The sequence below is a fragment of the Aristolochia californica genome, unplaced genomic scaffold (assembly GCF_029961685.1).
Source record: "Aristolochia californica isolate CCGP_79_NKW_82.1479 unplaced genomic scaffold, dmAriCali1.0.hap1 SCAF_5, whole genome shotgun sequence".
NCBI lineage: Eukaryota > Viridiplantae > Streptophyta > Magnoliopsida > Piperales > Aristolochiaceae > Aristolochia > Aristolochia californica.
This window is the reverse complement of record NW_027182214.1, coordinates 23,027,090-23,049,366: the sequence shown is the minus strand read 5'-3', so window position 1 is coordinate 23,049,366 and position 22,277 is coordinate 23,027,090. Positions and strand designations below refer to the sequence as shown.

Below are 22,277 nucleotides of genomic sequence, written 5' to 3'. Positions count from 1 at the left end.
TCTGCAATTTCTCTACAGAGCTTTTCTGCTTCTAATAACCGATTCGGTTTGAAATATCCATTAAACATCACATTATATGTACGCACATTAGGTCTACAACCAATCTCCTTGATCTTTTCCAACAATGATAGTGCCATCCCCATCACCTCCCTCTTGCAACATCCATCTATTAATGCAGTATAACTGGCCTTATTTGGATTTAATCCACATTCTGACCTTTTATTGAACATATCTAAAGCCAAATCCAATGTACCCATTTTTCAGAATCCACAAATCAGTTCCGTAAATGTCCACTCATCCGGTTCACATTCATTCTCTTGCATGAAATTCAACAATCTCATTGCATTGTTCAGATTTCCCAATTTGCAATATCCATTTATCAAAGTATTATACATGATCTGATTTGGGGATGGACGTAACTGTAACATGTTTTTAAAAACAGTCATTGCCTTGTCCATTCTACCCTGTAAGCAAAAACCCTTAATCATCTCCTTGTGAGTCTGAGCATTTGGCATGCAACTGAATCTTGTCATTTTATCAAAAACTGTACTAGCAAGGCCAACTTTTCCGTCGGACCACAAACCATGGAGCAAAGCATTGTAAGTGACTGTGTTAGGAACCACACTATCTTGTAACATCTTGTGAAACAAGCCAATAGAAATTTCAAAGTAATCCACTCTAAACAAACCAGGGATCAAACCAGTGTAAGTTTGAACATTAGGACAAACACCTCTTTTTCTCATGTCAATAAGCAGATCACATGCTTCCTTGAGACGACCAGCCTCATAGAGAGATGTGATAGGAACTGTAGATGGAGAAGCCGTTGGACCAATGCCCTTCTCCACCATTTCCTTGATGAGATCCAGTGCTTCATCAATAGTAAGAAAATTTTTTATGCAGCTATTTCTGGGATCCTTTCTTACTCCAATATTTGCCATTTTCTTCCTGAGTACCCAAGATTCTTTCAATAACCCAGCTTCGGAGTAGAGATTTGACAGAAGAATGTAAGAAGCATGATCATCAGGCTCTAACTGCATCACTCTTTTTGCTGATTTCGCTCCTATACTTACATTCTGAGACGTACAAAAAGCACTTAGTAATGTTCTCCATACTGAAACCCCCACGTTGTAAAGGCATCCAGCAATGATTTTATATGCATAATTGAGGTTTCTAGCTCGCCGAAGAACATCAACCAAGCATAAGTAATGTTCAGACTCTGGCTCAATCTTATAGTGGTCGCACATCACATCAAAGAAGAACATGCTCTCCTCTAGAAGGCCCACATGACTACAGGCTGTGAGAAAATAGATCAAGGTTGTTTTGTTAGGAGTTGTCTCCGTTTTCTCCAACTCTTTGAATATTTGAATTGCTTGGCCTGCTCTACCATGCTGCGCCAGTTCTGATAGCATAGTGTTGTAGGTAACAATAGTAGGATTATTGAAACCATGAAAAGCACAAATAGAATCCTCTATGTTTCCACATGTAGCATACATGTCAACAATCGAGCTGCCAACATAGACATCTCCACCAAAACCAGCTTTTATCATCAAAGAATGAAACTGTCGTCCAGCATCTAAAGCTGCTGAGCCAGAACAAGCAGAAATACAAGAGGCAAAACTGAATTGAGTTGGACCAAATCCAGCCACTACCATGTCCCTACTTCTTCTTAGAGCTTCCAAGGCAAGCCCATTATGCTCTTAAGCTCCAATTATAGTACTCCACGAAAGGCCATCAATCAAACAGGTGTATGTCACTACCTCTGGACTAAAACCCGTGACAATCATGTGCCAAAACATATGATTAGCTTCCCATATCCTTCTCCTTATGGCTTTGCAACACCCAGTTTGAAGGCTATACAGGAAAACCCGAATGGGAGGAAAATTGTTTTGTTGCTCTGCTGCACAGAACAGCTGCAATGCCTCATACATACCACTTCTCATTCTTCCCCACATATGGCAAAAAAAATAAAGGACATGTTCTAATTCCACTGCCCACATTTTCAATTGGGCAACGAACATACACATAGTCAACAGAAAAATAGAGACCCTCAACAAAAAAAATTTCCAAAACACTTACCCCCCCCCCCCCCCCCCCCCAATTTGGAACTTGGGTTTGCTCTGGTCCACCGAGAAGTTGCTTGCAAGTGGTGGCTGGAGGCCGGAAGTCACCGAACATGTTTCCAATGGCACCGACGAAGCCTCCTCCATCTCCGGTGGTGAAAGGCAGCGTGTCCCGGTCGGAATAGTCTCCGAAAGATATTCCTTCTCCAGTTCAGGATGGTGGTCCGCTTGTCGTGAGTCATTTTGGTGTGATTTTGGATTTGAGGTCTCTCCCCATTTGACCAATGCCGACGGTGTGGTAATAGGAAACCCCTCTGATTTCCCCAAATCGTCATCACCATTTGGCTTTGGATTTCCTTGCACGGAGATATTGATTTTTTGTGACGCAAAGCCTCTCTACCTGTCCGGATCTGAGATTGTCCCCAAATCTTCTGCAGAGGCTTTGGCTGGTAGACGGGATGAAGTGGTTAATTTGTCACCCATTTTTCTATTCTAGACTACGTCTTGATCGACTTCTCCTATTGCATCATTGGAAAAAAATACTTTATCCAGGATGAACGCCATTTCTGTATTCTTTCCGCTTCAATGCCTACTGCAACCATTTCTCTGATTTGTTTGTGCATTGCCAACCATGGGTCTTCTTGGCTCATCGTATTCCCACTCTGATACCAGTTGTTACGGTCCCAGATTTGACACATGGATTCGTATGGAGAAATGGTGAACGAAGATCAAGCCAAAGAGAAGCTTGAAAACCCTAGAGCTTGTTGAGGAGAACTCTAAGGCTGTTTACAATAGATTTAACCTAACTCTCAATGCTTGTCTTTCTCATTACTCATACCCCTTAAATAGGGTTCACCATGTTAGGGTTTAAGATAAAATTTTACAAAAATGCCCCTATAAATAAAATATTCCAAAAATACCCTTATAAATAAAACAATAAAAAATACCCCTATGGCCTAAAACTGAAATAAATACGGTAAATTAAATAAAACAACTAAAATAATAATGTTATTGTGTGCATAACAAAGTCAAGTCGGTAAGCATTGTCATTGATCTGTTCTAGCACTTGAAATGGTCTGTCTCCTCGGGGCAGCAACTGAGAACGTCTTTGTGCTGGAAATCTTTCTTTCCTCATATGTAACCACACCCAAATATCTGGCCTCAAAAAATGAGCTTGTGACATCCCTTGTTAACTTGCTTGATGTATTGTTTGATTTTCCTCTCTATGTTGAGTCGAACCCTCTCATGGAGTTTCACAAATTTGGCCTTCTTTTGACCATCCAAGTTCACATGCTCAGAAACTGGTAAAGGTGATTAAAGGATTAAAACCATAAAAATTTTCAAACAGGTGCACTTAGTAGTAGAATGGATGGTATGATTATAAGCAAACTCAACTTGTGGTAAACCATCCTCCCAAGTCTTAATGTTCTTACCAATGACAACCCTCAACAATTTGGATAAGGTTCTATTAACTACTTCTGTTTGTCTATCGGTTTGACGATGACAAGTAGTAGAAAACAAAAGTTTTGTTCCTAATTTCCCCCATAATGTCTTCCAAAAGTAACTCAAGAACTTAGCATCCCTATCTGAAACGATTGTCCTAGGCATACCATGTAACCTGATAATCTCCCTAAAGAAAAAATCTGCAACATGAGAAGCATCATCAGTCTTATGACAAGGAATAAAATGAGCCATCTTAGAAAACCGATCGACAACCACAAAAATTGAATCCCTCCCATGTCGACTCCTAGGTCCAAAACAAAGTCCATTGAAACATCAATCAAAGGTGAACTGGGAATACGTAGGGGGGTGTAAAGACCATTTGGCTGAACCCTCAATTTTTCTTGCCTATAAGTGACACATCTACCACAAATTCTCTCAACCTCCCACTTCATGTGTGGCCAATAGAAGTGCTCCAGCAAAATAGCTAGAGTCTTAGCGACTCCAAAGTGTCCCATTAAACCCCCACTATGGTATTCTCGAACTAACAAGTATCTCATTGAAAAATTAGGCACACAATTTATTCCCTCGAAATAAGAAGTCTTCATGCCTATAGAACTTACCTTCTGTAGATTTTTCACAAGCACTATAAATTTCCCCAAAAACATGGTCATCTTGATGAAGTTCCTTAATGTGCTCAAAACCAATAAGTTTAGCCTCAAGAGAAGAGACTAAGGCATACCTGCATGACAGTGCATCCGCAACCACATTTTCCTTTCCTTGTTTATACTGAATGACATAAGGAAAAGTTTCAATGAATTCAACCCAACGAGCATGTCTCTTGTTCAACTTTTGTTGACCTTTCAAATGTTTCAGGGATTCATGATCCGTACGAATCATGAACTCCTTTGGCCACAGGTAGCGCTGCCATGTCTCTAATTCTCGAATTAAGGCATTCAACTCTTTGTCATAAGTGGGGTAGTTTAGTGCAGCCCACTGAGCTTCTCGCTAAAGTACACCAGTGGTCTCCCTTCCTGCATCAGCACAATGCCTATTCCTACACCAGAAGCATCACATTCAATTTCAAATGTAAGAGAAAATTTAGGTAAAGCAAGTAAAGGAGCATGAGTAAGCTTATACTTAAGAAGCTGAAACGTCATCTCTTGTTCTTCACCCTATTTGAACGCAACATTCTTTTTGATAATATCGGTAAGCAGTACCGCAATGGTTCTAAAATCTTTCACAAATTTCCTGTAAAAACTAACAAGCCCATGACAACGCCGAACATTACCTACACTGGAGGGTGTCAACCACTCTTGGATGGCTTTGATCTTGTCTTTATCCACCTCAATACCTTTAGCACCCACAACAGAATCGAGAAAAAAAATATTATCGGTGCAAAAAGTACACTTTTTGAGGTTAGCATATAACTTCTCGTTTCTAAGCACCTCCAAAATAGACTGCAAATGTGAGACATGATCATGTAAATTCTTGCTATAAATGAGAATATCATCAAAGTAAACAACAACAAATTTTCCAATGAATGCACGAAAATCATGATTCATTAAACGCATGAAAGTACTAGGTGCATTAGTTAACCCAAACGGCACGACTAACCACTCATACAATCCATATTTTGTTTTAAATTCTGTCTTCCCTTCATCTCCTTCTTTCATTCGTATTTGATGATATCCACTCTTAAGATATATTTTTTAAAACACACAAGAACCATGTAACTCATCAAACATATCATCTAAACAAGGAATAGGATGTCAATACTTTACCGTGATGTTGTTAATGGCCCCTACAATCAACACACATTCTCCATGATCCATCCTTCTTAGGCACTAGAATCACCGGTACTGCACAAGGGCTCATGCTTTCTCTCATGTGCCCTTTTTCCATCAATTCTTCGATTTGCCTTTGAAGTTCTTTCGTCTCCTCCTGGTTGCTCCTATATGCTGGTCGGTTTGGAATGGATGCACCGGAAATGAAATCAATTTGGTGTTCAATCCCTCGATGAGGTGGTAACCCATGTGGTACCTCCTCGGGAAATAAATCCTCGAAGTCCTGCAAGAGAGAAACAACAACACTAGGCAGTCTAGCATCAAGTTGGTCAGTGTTTAAAAGAGCCTCCTTGTACATGAGTACAATCATCGGCCATTTTAAAACCATCGCTCGCTTAACCTCACTCATTTTTGCATAGAAGTTTCTTTCTTTTTTCTCTGTTTTTCTCTCACTCTCATTATGCACAAAATTTTTTTGTACTCTCATTCTTTCGTTCTCTCAATTTTTTTTTATCACTCAATTGTTGCAACCTCACTTGATCATCATAGATTTTTTTTTGGGTCAACGGAACTAGAGTGATGGTCCTCTGCTTGTATGTGAATGAGTACTTGTTGGTGAAGCCGTCATGCTACACATGTCGGTTAAATTGCCACAGTCTTCCTAAGAGTAGATGTCCAATTTGCATTGGTACCACATCACACAATACTTCATCCTCATATTTACCACTTCGAAATGGTACCACAACCTGCTTCATGACCCTTATTTCACCACTATCATTCAACCATTGCAACTTGTATGGACGAGGGTGCTGAAGTGTAGTGAGCACTAACTTTTCAACCATAGAAGTACTAGCAACATTAGTGCAACTGCTGTAGTCGATAATAACACTACATACCTTGTCTTTCACGTGACAACGAGTGTGAAAGATTTTCTCTTCTTGAACTTGCAAGTTTAAGGCTCGCCGTGTGACTAATGCAAGCATCTCACCATGATCTGCCCCGAACTTCTCATCTCTGATGGGAGCGTCCTCCAATGGTAGCATGTCCACTAAATCATCTTCGTATTTGGACTCAATCTCCCCATTTTCCCGGATCACCATAAGTTGCTTGTTCGGGCATTGGCTAGCTATGGATCTACGCCCTTGACATTTAAAACAATGAACGTCACTAGGACAACCCAAAAGAGGTACTGATTTACCTTGAGAGGTTGTGGCAGTAGTGGCTGTTTTGGGGTCTGGTTTGGCCTTGAAGGTGGATGAAGTTTCTTTCTTCTTTGGGTAGTTTGACCTCCAAGGTACTATTCCGGCACTCTGTGGAGCTGCTCTTTGGGTAGCCCGCTATGCATGATAAATCACTTTACAATCATCAAAGATTGTTAGCCAACTTTTTGCAAATGGAAAAAATAATGGGTTGTTTGACTCGAATAAGCATCCCATTGAATGTTCACATGAGAATTTAATGAGCGTTCGTTATTCTCTTTAAAAGCTTTTGATCCATGGTCATTTGCATCTTTAACATGTTTCAAGCATGCACATCCATTTTTAAAACATGTGTAGAAGAATTCTATTTCTTATAAAATTCCACGTTTTTAGGGTTGAACTAGTGGAATTACCCAAACTTGGGTAACAAAAATTTTGTCTTCATTTGTGGTGAGTGAATAAATTTTCTTTACTTACATTTATTATTGTTTTATATTTTTTCCATACATCAACTCAAAAATTTTCGTTTTGTTGTTAACTTAAGAATTTAATGAGCGTTTTTTGTTCGCTTTAAAAGGTTTGGATCCATGGGGCATTTGCATCTTTATAAAGTTTCAAGCATGCATATCCATATTTAAAACTTGTTAGGATCAACTTGAAATCTCTTTCTTATCAAATTCCAAGGCATTAGGGTTGAACTAATGGAATTTCCCAATTTTGGACAACAAAACTTTTGTGTACGTTTGTGGTGTGTGAATAAATTTTCTTTACTTACATTTTTTATTGTTTTTAAGTTTTTCCATACATATACTCTAAAATTTTCATTTTGTAGTGATCTATTTTGCCTTTATCTCCAAGTTTACAACAGATTGGGAGAGTGAAAACTCAACGTTTTGATTTAAAAAAAATGTACATCTAAAGTGGAATGGAAATGCATAAATGTAGAGAGAGATAATTCCAAAAAGTCTCTGTAACTTTATGGAACTGGAAACTCTTTTAGTTTTTATACATTAGGTTTTGCAATGATCGAGAAAAGGGGGAGGTGGGGGACTATCAACTGAGTGTTGACTTCTAATCCATAAGTCATTTCTTAGAAAAACATAGCCCGTTACGCATGATTGACAGATAAATCACTTTACAAATCGTCTGCGATTGTTAGGTCAACTTTTTTCAAATGGGCAAAATAATGGCTTGGTTGACTCGGGTAAATATCCCACCGCACGTTCAATTGAGAATTTAATGAGCGTTTTTTGTTCGCTTTAAAAGGTTTGTATCCATAGGGCATTTGCATCTTTAACATGTTTCAAACATGCATATCCATATTTAAAACATGTTAGGATAAGATAGAAAACTCTTTCTTATCAAATTCGAAGCCATTAGGGTTGAACTAGTTGAATTTCCCAAACATGGACAACTCAACTTTTGAGTTCGTTTGTGGTGTGTGAATAAATTTTCTTTACTTACATTTGTTTTTGTTGTTAATTTTTCCATACATAAACTCTAAAATTTTCAATTTGTTTTGATATATTTTTCCTTTATCTCCTTGTTTACGAGAGAATCTGAGAGTGAAAACTCAAAGTTTTGATTTAAAAAAAACTGTATATCAAAAATGGAAAGGAAACGCACAAATGTAGAGAGAGATCATTCCAAAAAGTCTCTTTAACTTCTTGGGACTGTAATCTCATTTAGATTTTATGCATTAAGTATTCCAATGATCTGGAAAAGGGGGAGGCGTGGGATTTTTAATTGAGTGTTGACTCCCAATTAGCAAGTCATTTCTTACAAAAACATAGCTTGTTACGCATGATTGACCGATAAATCACTTTACAAATCGTCTGCGATTGGTAGGTCAAATTTTTTTAAATGGGCAAAATAATGGCTTGTTTAACTCGGGTAAATATCCCATCACACGTTCACTTGAGAATTTAATGACCGTTTTTTGTTCGCTTTAAAATGTTTGGATCCATAGGGCATTTGCATCTTTAACATGTTTGAAGCATGCATATCCATATTTAGAACATGTTAGGATCAGTTAGAAATCTCTTTCTTATCAAATTCCAAGCCATTAGGGTTGAAATAGTGGAATTTCCCAAACTTTGACAAAAAAGCTTTTGTGTTCGTTTGTGGTGTGTGAATAAATTTTCTTCACTTACATTTTTTTTTGTTTTTTAATTTTTTCCATACATAAACTCTAAAAGTTTCATTTTGTTGTGATCTATTTTGCCTTTATCTCCTTGTTTACAAAAGAATGGGAGAGTGAAAACTCAAAGTTTGATTTAAGAAAAAAGTGTACGTCTAAAATAGAATGGAATACACAAATGTAGAGAGAGATAAATCCAAAAAGTCTCTGTACCTTTTAGGGACTTCTAACTCTTTAAGTTTATATACAATAGGTTTTGCATTGATCGGGAAAAGGGGATGGCGGGGGACTTTTAATTGAGAGTTGACTCCTAATCGATAAGTCATTTCTTACGAAAACATAGCCCGTTACGTATTATTGACCGATAAATCACTTTACAAACCGTCTGCGATTGTTAGGTCAGCGTTTTTTAAATGGCAAAAATAATGGCTTGTTTGACTCTGGTAATTATCCCATTGCACGTTCTTTTGAGAATTTAATGAGCGTTTGTTGTTCGCTTTAAAAGGTTTGGATCCATAGGGCATTTGTATCTTTGACATGTTTCAAGCTTGCATATACATATTTAAAACATGTTAGGATCAGTTAGAAATCTCTTTCTTATCAAATTCCAAGCCATGAGGGTTGAACTAGTGGAATTTCCCAAACTTAGACAAAAAAACTTTTGTGTTCATTTGTGGTGTGTAAAAAAATTTACTATACTTACATTTGTTATTGTTTTTAATTTTTTCCTTTCTTAAACTCTAAAATTTTCAATTTGTTGTGATCTATTTTGCCTTTTTCTGCTAGTTTACGAGAGAATCGGAAAGTGATAACTCAAAGTTGTGATTTAAAAAAAAATGTACATCTAAAATGTAATGGCAACGCCCAAATGTAGAGAGTGATAATTCCAAAAAGTCTCTATAACTTTTGGGGACAACAAACTCTTTTAGTTTTTATACATTAGGTATTGCAATGATCTGGAAAAGGTGGAGGCATTGGATTTTTATTTGAGTGTTGACTCCATATCCGTAAGTCATTTCTTAAAAAAAATAGCCTGTTATGTGTGATTGGCCGATAAATCACTTTAAAAATTGTCTGCAATTGTTAGGTCAGCTTTTTGTAAATGGGCAAAATAAAGGTTTGTTTGACTCGGGTAAATATCCCACCGCACGTTAACTTCAAAATTTAATGAGCATTTTTCATTCGCTTTAAATGTTTGGAGCCATAGGGCATTTGCATCTTTAACATGTTTCAAGCATGTTAGGATCAGTTAGAAATTTCTTTCTTATTAAATTTCAAGCATGAGCGTTTTTCGTTCGCTTTAAAAGGTTTGGATCCATAGGGAATTTTCATCTTTAACATGTTTCAAGCATGCATATCCATATTTAAAACATGATTGGATTAGTTTGAAATCTCTTTCTTATCAAATTCCAAGCCATTAGGGTTGAACTAGTGGAATTTCCCAAACTTGGACAACAAAACTTTTGTGTTCGTTTGTGGTGTGTGAATGAATTTTTTTTACTTTCATTTTTTATTGTTTTTAGTTTTTTCCATACATAAACTCTAAAAGTTTCATTTGTTGTGATCTATTCAGGCTCTATCTCCCTTTTTACGAGAGAATCGAAGAGTGAAAACTGAACGTTTTGACATAAGAAAATAGTGTACATCTAAAATGGAATGGAAATGCACAAATGTAGAGAGAGATAATTCCAAAAAGTCTCTGTAACTTTTAGGGACAGCAAACTCTTAAATTTTTATACTTTATGTTTTGCAATGATCAAGAAAAGGGCAGGTGGGGGATTTTTAACTGTGTGTTGACTCCCAATCCATATGTCAATTCTTACAAAAACATAGCTCGTTATGCTTGATTGCCCGATAAATCACTTTACAAATCATTTGCGATTGTTAGGTCAGCTTTTTTTAAATGGAAAAAATAATGGCATGTTTGACTCGGGTATATATCCCACCGCACGTTCAATTGAGAATTTAATGAGCATTTTTTGTTTGCTTTAAAAGGTTTGGATCCATAGGGCATTTGCATCTTTATCAAATTCCAATCCATTAGGGTTGAACTAGTGGAATTTCTCAAACTTGGACAGCAAAACTTTTTGTGTTCGTTTGTTGTGTGTGAATAAATTTTCTTTAATTACATTTTCTATTGTTTTTAATTTTTTCCTTACATAAACTGTAAAATTTTCATTTTGTTGTGATTTATTTTTCCTTTATCTCCTTGTTTACGAGAGAATGGGAGAGTGAAACTTAATGTTTTGAATTAAGAAATAAATGTACATCTAAATTGGAATGGAAATGCACAAATGTAGAGAGAGATAATTCCAAAAAGTATCTGTAACTTTTAGGGACTGCAAACTCTTTTAGTTTTTATACATTTGCAATGATCGGGAAAAGGGGGAGGCGAGGGATTTTTAACTGAGTGTTGACTCCCAATGCTTAAGTCATTTCTTACAAAAACATAGCCCATTACGCATGATTGACCGATAAATCACTTTACAATTCGTCTACGATTGTTAGGTCAGCATTTTGTAAATGGCCAAAATAATGGCTTGTTTGGATTGGGTAAATATCCCACCACACGTTCACTTGAGAATTTAATGAGGGTGTTTTGTTCGCTTTAAAAGGTTTGGATCCTTAGGGCATTTGCATCTTTAACATGTTTCAAACATGCATATCCATATTTAAAACATGTTAGGATCAGCTAGAAATCTCTTTCTTATCAAATTCCAACCAACTAGGGTTGAACTAGTGGAATTTCCCAAACTTGGACAACAAAACTTTTGTGTTCGTTTGTGGTGTGTGAATAAATTTTCTTTACTTACATTTGTTATTTTTTTTATTGTTTCCATACATAAAGTGTAAAATTTTCAATTTGTTTTGACCTATTTTGCCTTTATCTCCTTGTTTAGGGGAGAATTGGAGAGTGAAAACTCAAAGTTGTGTTTAAAAAAAAAGTGTACTTCTAAAATGGAAAGAAAGCACACAAATGTGGAGAGAGATAATTCCAAGAAGTCTCCATAACTTTCAGGGACAGCAAACTCTCTTAGTTTTTTTAATTGAGTGTTAACTCCCAAACCATAAGTAATTTCTTATAAAAACATAGCCCATTATGCATGATTGACTGATAAATCACCTTACATATTGTCTGCGATTGTTAGGTCAGCTTTTTGTAAATTGGCAAAATAATGGCTTTTTTTACTCGGGTAAATATCCCACCGGACGTTCACTTTAGAATTTAATGACCGTTTTCAAGGATGCATATCCATATTTAAAACATGTTACGATAAGTTAGAAATCTCTATCTTACCAAATTCCAAGCCATTAGGGTTGAACTACTGGAATTTCCCAAACTTGGACAACAAAATTTTTTTTGCTCTTTTGTGGTGTGTGACAAAATTTTCTTTACTTACATTTTCAGATTGTTTTTATTTTTTTCCATACATAAACTCTAAAATTTTCATTTTGATGTGATCTATTTTGCCTTTATCTCCTTGTTTACGAGAGAATGGAAGAGTGAAAACTCAAAGTTTTAATTTAAAAAAAAAAGTGTACATCTAAAATGGAATGAAAATGCAAAAATATAGAGAGAGATAATTCCAAAAAGTTTCTGTAACTGTTCGGGACTGCCAACTCTTTTAGTTTTTATACATTAGGTTTTGCAATGATCGAGAAAAGGGGGAGGCGAGGGATTTTTAACTGAGTGTTGACTCCCAATCCATAAGTCATATCTTTCAAAAACATATCCCGTTACACATGATTGACCGATAAATCACTTTACAAATCGTCTGCAATTGTTAGGTCTTCTTTTTATAAATGGGCAAAATAATGGCTTGTTTGACTCATATAAATAACCCACCGGACGTTCACTTGAGAATTTAATGAGTGTTTGTTGTTCGCTTTAAAAGGTTTGGATCCGTAGGGAATTTTCATATTTAACATGTTTCAAGCATGCATATCCATATTTAAAACATGTTAGGATCAGTTAGAAATCTCTTTCTTATCAAATTTCAAGACATTAGGGTTGAACTACTGGAATTTTGCAAACTTGGACAACAAAACTTTTGTGTTCGTTTGTGGTGGGTGAATAAATTTTCTTTACTTATATTTTTGTTTTTTTTAATTTTTCCATTCTTATACACTAAAATTTTCATTTAGTTGTGATCTATTTTGCCTTTATCTACTTATTTAGGAGAGAATGGGAGAGTAAAAACTAAAAGTTTATATTTAAAAAAAAAGTGTACAACTAAAATGGAATAGAAATGCACAAATACAGAGAGAGATAATTCCAAAAAAGTCTCTGTAACTTTTAGGGACCGCAAACTCTTTTATTTTTTATACATTAGGTTTTTCAATGATCGGGAAAAGGGGGAGGTGCGGGATTTTTAACTGAGTGTTGACTCCCAATCCATAAGTCAGTTCTTACAAAAACATAGCCCGTTACGCATGATTGACCGGTAAACCACTTTACAAATCATCGTCAATTGTTAGGTCAGCTTTTTGTAAATGGCCAATATAATGGCTTGTTTGACTCGGGTAAATATCCCACCGCACGATCACTTGAGAATTTAATGAGCGCTTTTTCTTCGCTTTAAAAGGTTTGGATCCATAAGGCATTTGCATCTTTAACATGTTTCAAACATGCATATCGATATTTAAAACATGTTAGGATAAGTTAGAAATCTCTTTCTTATAAAATTCCAATCCATTTGGGTTGAACTACTGGAATTTCCCAAACTTGGACAACAAAAAATTTGTGTTCGTTTGTGGTGTGTGAATAAATTTTCTTTACTTACATTTTTATTGTTTTTAATTTTTTCCATACATAAAATCTAAAATATTTATTTTGTTGTGACCTACTTTACCTTTATCTCCTTGTTTACGAGAGAATCAGAGAGTGAAAACTCAAAGTTTTGATTTGGGAAAGAAGTGTACATCTAAAATGGAATTGATATGCAAAAATGTAGCGATTGATAATTCCAAAAAGTCTTTGTAACTTTTAGGGACTGCAAACTTTTTTATTTTTTATACATTTGGTATTGCAATGATCAGGGAAAGGGGGAGGTGGGGGATTTTTAATTGAGTGTTCACTCCCAATCCATAAGTCATTTCTTAAAAAATCATAGCCCGTTACGCATGATTGACCGATAAATCATTTTACAAATCATTTGCGATTGTTATATCAACATTTTGTAAATGGGCAAAAGAATGGCTTGTATGACTCGGGTAAATATCCCACCGCATGTTCACTTGAGAATTTAATGAGCATTTGTTGTTCACTTTAAAAGGTTTGGATTCATATGGCATTTGCATCTTTAAAATGTTTCTAGAATTTATATCAATATTTAAAATATGTTAGGATCTGTTAGAAATCTCTTTCTTATCAAATTTCAAGCGATTAGGATTGAACTAGTGGAATTTCCCAAACTCCGACAACAAAACTTTTGTGTTCGTTTGTGGTGTGTGACTAAATTTTTTTTAATTTATTTTTTTATTGTTTTTAATTTTTTCTATACATAAACTCTAAAATTTTCATTTTGTTCTGATCATTTTTACCTTTATGTCCTTGTTTAGGAGAGAATGGGAGAGTGAAAACTTAAAGTTTTGATTTAAGAAAAAAATGTACATCTAAAATTGAATGGAAATGCACAAATGTAGAGAGAGATAATTCATAAAAGTCTCTGTACCTTTTAGGGACTGCAAACTCTTTTAGTTTTTATGCAAGAGGTTTTCCAATGATCGGGAAAAGAGGGAGGCAGGGAATTTTTAACTGAGTGTCGACTCCCAATCCTTAAATCATTTTTTACAAAAACAAAGCCCATTACGCATGATTGACCGATAAATCACTTTACAAATCGTCTGCGATTGTTAGGTCAGCTTTTTATAAATGGCCAAAATAATGGCTTGTTTGATTCGGGTAAATATCCCACTGCATGTTCACTAGAGAATTTAATGAGTGTTTTTTGTTCGCTTTAAAAGGTTTGCATATAAAAGGCATTTGCTTCTTTAACAAGTTTCAAACATGCATATCCATATTTAAAACATGTTAGGATCAGTTAGAAATCTCTTTCTTATCAAATTCAAAGCCATTTGGGTTGAACTACTGGAATTTCCCAAACTTGGACAACAAAACATTTGTGTTCGTTTGTGGTGTGTGAATAAATTTTCTTTACTTACATTTTTTATTGTTTTTAGATTTTTCCATACATAAACTCTAAAATTTTCATTTTGTTGTGATCTATTTTGCCTTTATCTCCTTGTTTATGAGAGAATCAGAGAGTGAAAACTCGATGTTTTGATTTAGGAAAAAAGTGTACTTCTAAAATAGATTTGATATTCAAAAATGTAGATAGTGATAATTCCAAGAAGTCTCTGTAACTTTTAGGCACTGCAAAGTCTTTCAATTTTTATACATTAGGTTTTGCAATTATGGGGAAAGGGGGAGGTGGGGGATTTTTAATTGAGTGTTAACTCTCAATCCATAAGTCATTTCTTACAAAAACATAGCCCTATGCATGATTGACTAATAAATCTCTTTACAAATCATCTGCGATTGTGAGGTCAGCTTTTTGTAAATGGGAAAAGAATGGCTTGTTTGACTCGGGTAAATATCCGACCGCATTCACTTGAGAATTTAATGATCGTTTGTTGTTCACTTTAAAATATTTGTATCCATTGGGAATTTTCATCTTGATAATGTTTCTAGCATGCATATCCATATTTAAAACATGTTAGGATCAGTTGGAAATATCTTTCATATAAAATTCCATGTCATTCAGGTTGAACTAGTGGAATTTCCCAAACTTGGACTAAAAAACTTTTTGTGTTCGTTTGTGATTTTAAAAAAAAGTGTACATCTAAAATGGAAAGGAAACGCACAAATGTGGAGAGAGATAATTCCTAAACGTCTCTATTACTTTTAGGGACAACAAATTCTTTTAGTTTTTATACATTAGGTATTGCAATGATTGTGAAAAGGGGGAGGCATGGAATTTTTAATTGAGTGTTAACTCCCAATCCAAAAGTCATTTCTTATAAAAACCAAGCTTGTTACGCATGATTGACTGATAAATCACTTTACAAATCGTCTGCGATTCTTAGGTCAGGTTTTACTAAATGGGCATAATAATAGCATGTTTGACTCGAGTAAATATCCCACCTCACGTTCATTTCAGAATTTAATGAGCATTTTTGTTCGCTTTAAAGTGTTTGGATGCATAGGGTATTTATATCTTTAACATGTTTCAAGCATGCATAACAATATTTAAAATATGTTAGGATCAGTTAGAAATCTCTTTCGTATAAAATTCCAAGGCATTTGGGTTGAACTACAAGAATTTCCCAAACTTGGACAACAAAACTTTTGTATTCATTTGTGGTGTCTGAATAAATTTTGTTTACTTACTTTTGTTATTGTTTTTAATTTTTTCCATACATAAACTCTAAAAGTTTTATTTTGTTGTGATCTATTTTGACTTTATCTCCTTGTTTACGAGAGAATAGGAGAGTGAAAACTCAAAGTTTTGATTTAAGAAAAAAGTGTACATAAAAAATGGAATGGAAATGCACAAATGTAGAGAGAGATACTTCAAAAAAGTCTCTGTAAATTTTACGGACTGCAAACTCTTTTTGGTTTTACACATTAGGTTTTGCAATGATCGGGAAAAGGTGGACGTGGGGGATTTTTAACTTAGTGTTGACTGCCAATCCATAAGTCATTTCTTACAAAAACATAGCCCGTTACGCATGATTGACCGCTAAATCACTTTACAAATCGTCTGCGATTGTTAGGTCAGCTTTTTGTAAATGGACAAAATAATGGCTGGTTTTATTGGGCTTAATATCCCATCGTACGTTCACTTGAGAATTTAATGAGCGTTTGTTGTTCCCTGAAAAAGGTTTGGATCCATTGGGCATTTGCATCTTTAACATGTTTCAAGCATGCATATCCATATTTAAAACATGTTAGGATCAATTAGAAATCTCTTTCTTATCAAATTCCAAGCCATTGGGGTTGAACTACAGGAATTTCCCAAACTTGGACAACAAAACATTTGTGTTCGTTTGTGTTGTGTGAATAAATTTTCTTTACTTACATTTGTTATTGTTTTTAATTTTTTCCATAAATAAACTCTAAAATTTTCATTTTTTTGTGATCTATTTTGCCTTTTTCTCCTTGTTTAAGAGAGAATCGGAGAGTGAAAACTCAATGTTTTGATTTAGGAAAAAAGTGTCAATCTAAAATGCAATTGAAAACCACAAATGTAGCGAGTGATAATTCCAAAAAGTCTCTGTTACTTTTAGGGACTGCAAACTCTTTTAGATTTTATACATTAGGATTTGCAATGCTCGGGAAAAGGGGCAGACGGGGGATTTTTAATTTAGTGTTGACTCCAAATCCATAAGTCATTTCTTACAAAAATATACCCTGTTACGCATGATTGACCGATAAATCACTGTACAAATGGTCTGCGATTTTTAGGTTAGCTTTTTCTTAATGGCCAAAATAATGGCTTGTTTGACTCGGGTAAATATCCCACAGCAAGTTCACTTGAGAATTTAATGAGCGTTTTTTTTCTCTTTAAAAGGTTTGGATCCATAGGGCATTTGCATCTTTAACATGTTTCAAGAATGCATATCCATATTTAAAACATATTAGGATCAGTTAGAAATCTCTTTCTTATCAAATTCCAATCCATTTGGGTTGAACTACTGGAATTTCCCAAACTTGGACAAGAAAACATTTGTGTTCGTTTGGGGTGTGTGAATAAATTTTCTTTACTCACATTTTTTATTGTTTTTAATTTTTTCCATACATAAACTCGAATATTTTCATTTTGTTGTGATCTAATTTGCCTTTATCTCCTTGTTTACGAGAGAATTGGAGAGTGAAAACTCAAAGTTTTGTTTTAGGAAAAAAGTGTACATCTAAAATGGAATTGATATGCAAAAATGTAGAGAGTGATAATTCCAAAAAGTCTCTGTAACTTTTAGGTACTGCAAAGTTTTTTAGTTTTTATACATTAGGTTTTGCAATGATCGGTAAAATGGGGAGGTAGGGGATTTTTAATTGAGTGTTGACTCTCAATCCATAAGTCATTTCTTACAAAAACTTAGCCCATTACACATGATTGACCGATAAATCTCTTCACAAATCATCTGCGATTGTTAGGTCAGCTTTTTGTAAATGGGCAAAAGAATTGCTTGTTTGACTCGAGTAAATATCCCACCGCATGTTCACTTGAGAATTTAATGAGCGTTTGTTGTTCGCTTTAAATGGTTTGGATCCATTGGGAATTTGCATCTTTATAATGTTTCGAGCATGCATATCCATATTTTAAACATGTTAGGATCGATAAGAAATCTCTTTCTCATAAAATTCAATACCATTAGGGTTGAACTAGTGGAATTTTCCAAAGATGGACAAGAAAACTTTTTTGTTCGTTTCTGGTGTATGAATAAATTTTATTTACTTAATTTTTTTATTTTTTTTATTTTTTTCATACATAAACTCTAAAATTTTGATTTTGTAGTGTTCTATATTTCCTTTATCTCCTTGTTTACGAGAGAATGGGTGAGTGAAAACTTAAAGTTTTGATTTAAGAAATAAATGTACATCTAAAATGGAATGGAAATCCACAATTGTAGAGAGAGATAATTTCAAAAAGTCTCTGTAACGTGTTGGGATTGCAAACTCTTTTAGTTTTTATACATTAGGTTTTGCAATGATTGGGAAAAGGGGGAGGCGGGGAATTTTTAACTGAGTGTTGACACCCAATCCTTAAGTCATTTCTTACAAAAACACAGCCCGTTATGCATGATTGACCGATAAACCACTTTACAAATCGTCTGCGATTGTTAGGTTTATTTTTTTGTAAATGGCCAAAATAATGGCTCGTTTGACTCGTGTAAATATCCCACCACACATTCGCTTGAGAATTTAATGAGGGTTATTTGTTCACTTTAAAAGTTTTGGATCCTTAAGGTATTTGCATGTTTAACTTGTTTCAAACATGCATATCCATATTTAAAACTTGTTATGATCAACTAGAAATCTCTTTCTTATCTAATTCGAAGCCTATGGGGTTGCACTATAGGAATTTCCTACACTTGGACAACAAAAAATTTGTGTTTGCTTGTGGCGTGTGAATAAATTTTCTTTACTTACATTTGTTATTGTTTTTAATTTTTTCCATAAATAAACTCTAAAATTTCTATTTGTTTTGACCTATTTTGCCTTTATCTCCATGTTTAGGAGAGAATCGGAGAGTAAAAACTCAAACTTGTGATTTAAAAAAAAAGTGTACATCTAAAAAGGAAAGGAAACGCACAAATGTGGAGAGAGATAATTCCAAAAAGTCTTTATTACTTTTAGGGAGATAATTCCAAAAAGTCTCTATTACTTTTAGGGACTGCAAACTCTTTTAGTTTTTATACATTCGGTATTGCAATGATCGGGAAAAGGGGGAGGCAAGGGATTTTAATTGAGTGTTAACTCCCAATCCATAAGTCATTTTATATAAAAACATAGCCCGTTACGTATGATTGACCGATAAATCACTTTACAAATCATCTGCTATTGTGAGGTCAACTTTTTGTAAATGGGCAAAATAATGACTTGTTTGACTCAGGTAAATATCCCGCCGCACGTTCACTTAATAATTTAATGAGCAATTGTTGTTCACTTTAAAAGGTTTGGATCCATAGGGCATTCGCATCTTTAACTTGTTTCAAGCAAGCATATCCACATTTAAAACATGTTAGGATCTGTTAGAAATCTCTTTCTTATCAAATTCCAAGCCATTAGGGTTGAACTAGTGGAATTTTCAAAACTCCGACAACAAAACTTTAGTGTTCGTTTGTGGTGTGTGACTAAATTTTTTTTTACTTTATTTTGTTATTGTTTTTAATTTTTTCCATACATAAAATCTAAAATTTTCATTTTGTTGTGATCATTTTTGCCTTTATGTACTTGTTTAGGAGAGAATGGGAGAGTGAAAACTTAAAGTTTTGATTTAAGAAATAAATGTACATCTAAAATTGAATGGAATTGCACAAATGTAGAGAGAGATAATTCATAAAAGTCTTTGTATCTTTTAGGGACTGCAAACTCTTTTAGTTTTTATGCATTAGGTTTTGCAATGATCGGGAAAAGGGGGAGGCGGGGGATTTTTAACCTACTTTACAAATCGTCTGCGAATGTTAGGTCAGCTTTTTGTAAATGACCAAAATAATGGCTTGTTTGACTCGGGTAAATGTCCCACTGCATGTTCACTTGAGAATTTAATGAACGTTTTTTGTTCGCTTTAAAAGGTTTGGATCAATAGGGCATTTTCATCTTTAACATGTTTCAAGCATGCATATCCATATCTAAAACATGTTAGGATCAGTTGGAAATCACTTTCGTATCAAATTCCAAGCCATTTGGGTTGAACTACTGGAATTTCCCAAACTTGGACAACAAAACATTTGTGTTCATTTGTGTTGTGTGAATAAATTTTCTTTACTTACATTTTTTATTGTTTTTAATTTTTTCCATACATACACTCAAAAATTTTCATTTTGTTGTGATCTATTTTTCCTTTATCTCTTTGTTTATGGGAGAATTGGAGAGTGAAAACTCGACGTTTTGATTTAAGAAAAAAATGTACTTCTAAAATAGAATTGATATTCAAAAATGTAGATAGTGATAATTCCGAAAAGTCTTTGTAACTTTTAGGCACTGCAAAGTCTTTCAGTTTTTATATATTAGGTTCTGCAATTATCGGGAAAAGGGGGAGGCGGGGGATTTTTAATTGAGTGTTGACTCTTAATCCATAAGTCATTTCTTACAAGAACATAGCCCGTTATGCATGATTGACTAATAAATCTCTTTACAAATCATCTGCGATTGTTAGGTCACCTTTATGTAAATGGGAAAAGAATGGCTTGTTTGACTCGGGTAAATATCCCACCGCATGTTCACTTGAGAATTTAATGATTGTTTGTTGTTTCGTTTAAAAGGTTTGTATCCATTGGGAATTTTCATCTTGAAAATGTATCTAGCATGCATATCCATATTTAAAACATGTTAGGATTAGTTAGAAATATCTTTCTTATCAAATTCCAATCCATTTAGGATGAACTAGTGGAATTTCCCAAACTTGGACTAAAATACTTTTTGTGTTCGTTTGTGATTTAAAAAAAAAGTGTACATCTAAAATGAAAGGAAATGCACAAATGTGGAGAGAGATAATTCCAAAACGTCTCTATTACTTTTAGGGACTGCAATCTCTTTTAGTTTTTATACATTAGCTATTGCAATGATCCAGAAAAGGGGGAGGCATGGGATTTTTAATTGAGTGTTGTTAATTCCCAATCCATAAGTCATTTCTTATAAAAACCTTGCCCGTTACGCATGATTGACCGATAAATCACTTTACAAATTGTCTGCGATTCTTAGGTCAGGTTTTACTAAATGGGCATAATAATGGCATGTTTGACTCGGGTAAATATCCCACCGCACGTTCATTTTAGAATTTAATGAGCATTTTTTGTTCGCTTTAAAATGTTTGGATGCATAGGGCATTTGCATCTTTAACATGTTTCAAGCATGCATATCAATATTTAAAACATGTTAGGATCAGTTAGAAATCTCTTTCGTATAAAATTCCAAGGCATTTGGGTTGAACTATAGGAATTTCCCAAACTTGGACAACAAAACTTTTGTGTTCGTTTGTAGTGTGTGAATAAATTTTGTTTACTTACTTTTGTTATTGTTTTTAATTTTTTCCATACATAAACTCTAAAAGTTTCATTTTTTGTGATCTATTTTGACTTTATCTCCTTGTTTACGAGAGAATAGGAGAGTGAAAACTCAAAGTTTTGATTTAAGAAAAAATTGTACATAAAAAATGGAATGGAAATGCACAAATGTAGAGAGAGATAATTCAAAAAAGTCTCTGTAACTTTTATGGACTGCAAACTCTTTTAGGTTTTGCAATGATGGGGAAAAGGTGGAGGTGGAGGATTTTTAACTTAGTGTTGACTCCCAATCCATAAGTCATTTCTTACAAAAACATAGCCCGTTATGCATGATTGACCAATAAATGACTTTACAAATCATCTGCGATTGTTAGGTCAGCTTTTTGTAAATTGCCAAAATAATGGTTTGTTTGACTCAAGTAAATGTCCCACCGCACGTTCACTTTAGAATTTGATGAGCGTTTTTTGTTCGCTTTAAAAGGTTTGGATTCATAGGGCATTTGCATCTTTAACATGTTTCAAGTATGCATATCCATATTTAAAACATGTTAGGATCAATTAGAAATTCCTTTCTTATCAAATTCCAAGCCATTAGGGTTGAAGATGTGGAATTTTCCAAACTTGGGCAACAAATCTTTTGTGTTCGTTTTTGGTATGTGAACAAATTTTCTTTACTTACATTTTTTATTGTTTTTAATTTTTTCCATACATAAACTCTAAAAGTTTCATTTTGTTGTGATTTATTCTACCTTTATCTCCTTGTTTACGAGAGAATCGGAGAGTGAAAACTCAAACTTTTGATTTAAGAAAATAGTGTACATCTAAAACGGAATGGAAATGCACAAATGTAGAGAGAGATAATTCCGAAAAGTCTCTATAACGTTTAGGGTGCAAACTCTTTTAGTTTTTATACATTAGG

The 22,277-nt window shown here is 34.4% G+C and overlaps 1 pseudogene; it reads right to left on the bottom strand.

Moving 5' to 3' along the window:
* Positions 1-2,578: 2,578 nt before the first annotated feature.
* LOC137965277 (uncharacterized) overlaps positions 2,579-22,277 on the bottom strand; it is a 69,551-nt pseudogene continuing 49,852 nt past the window's right edge.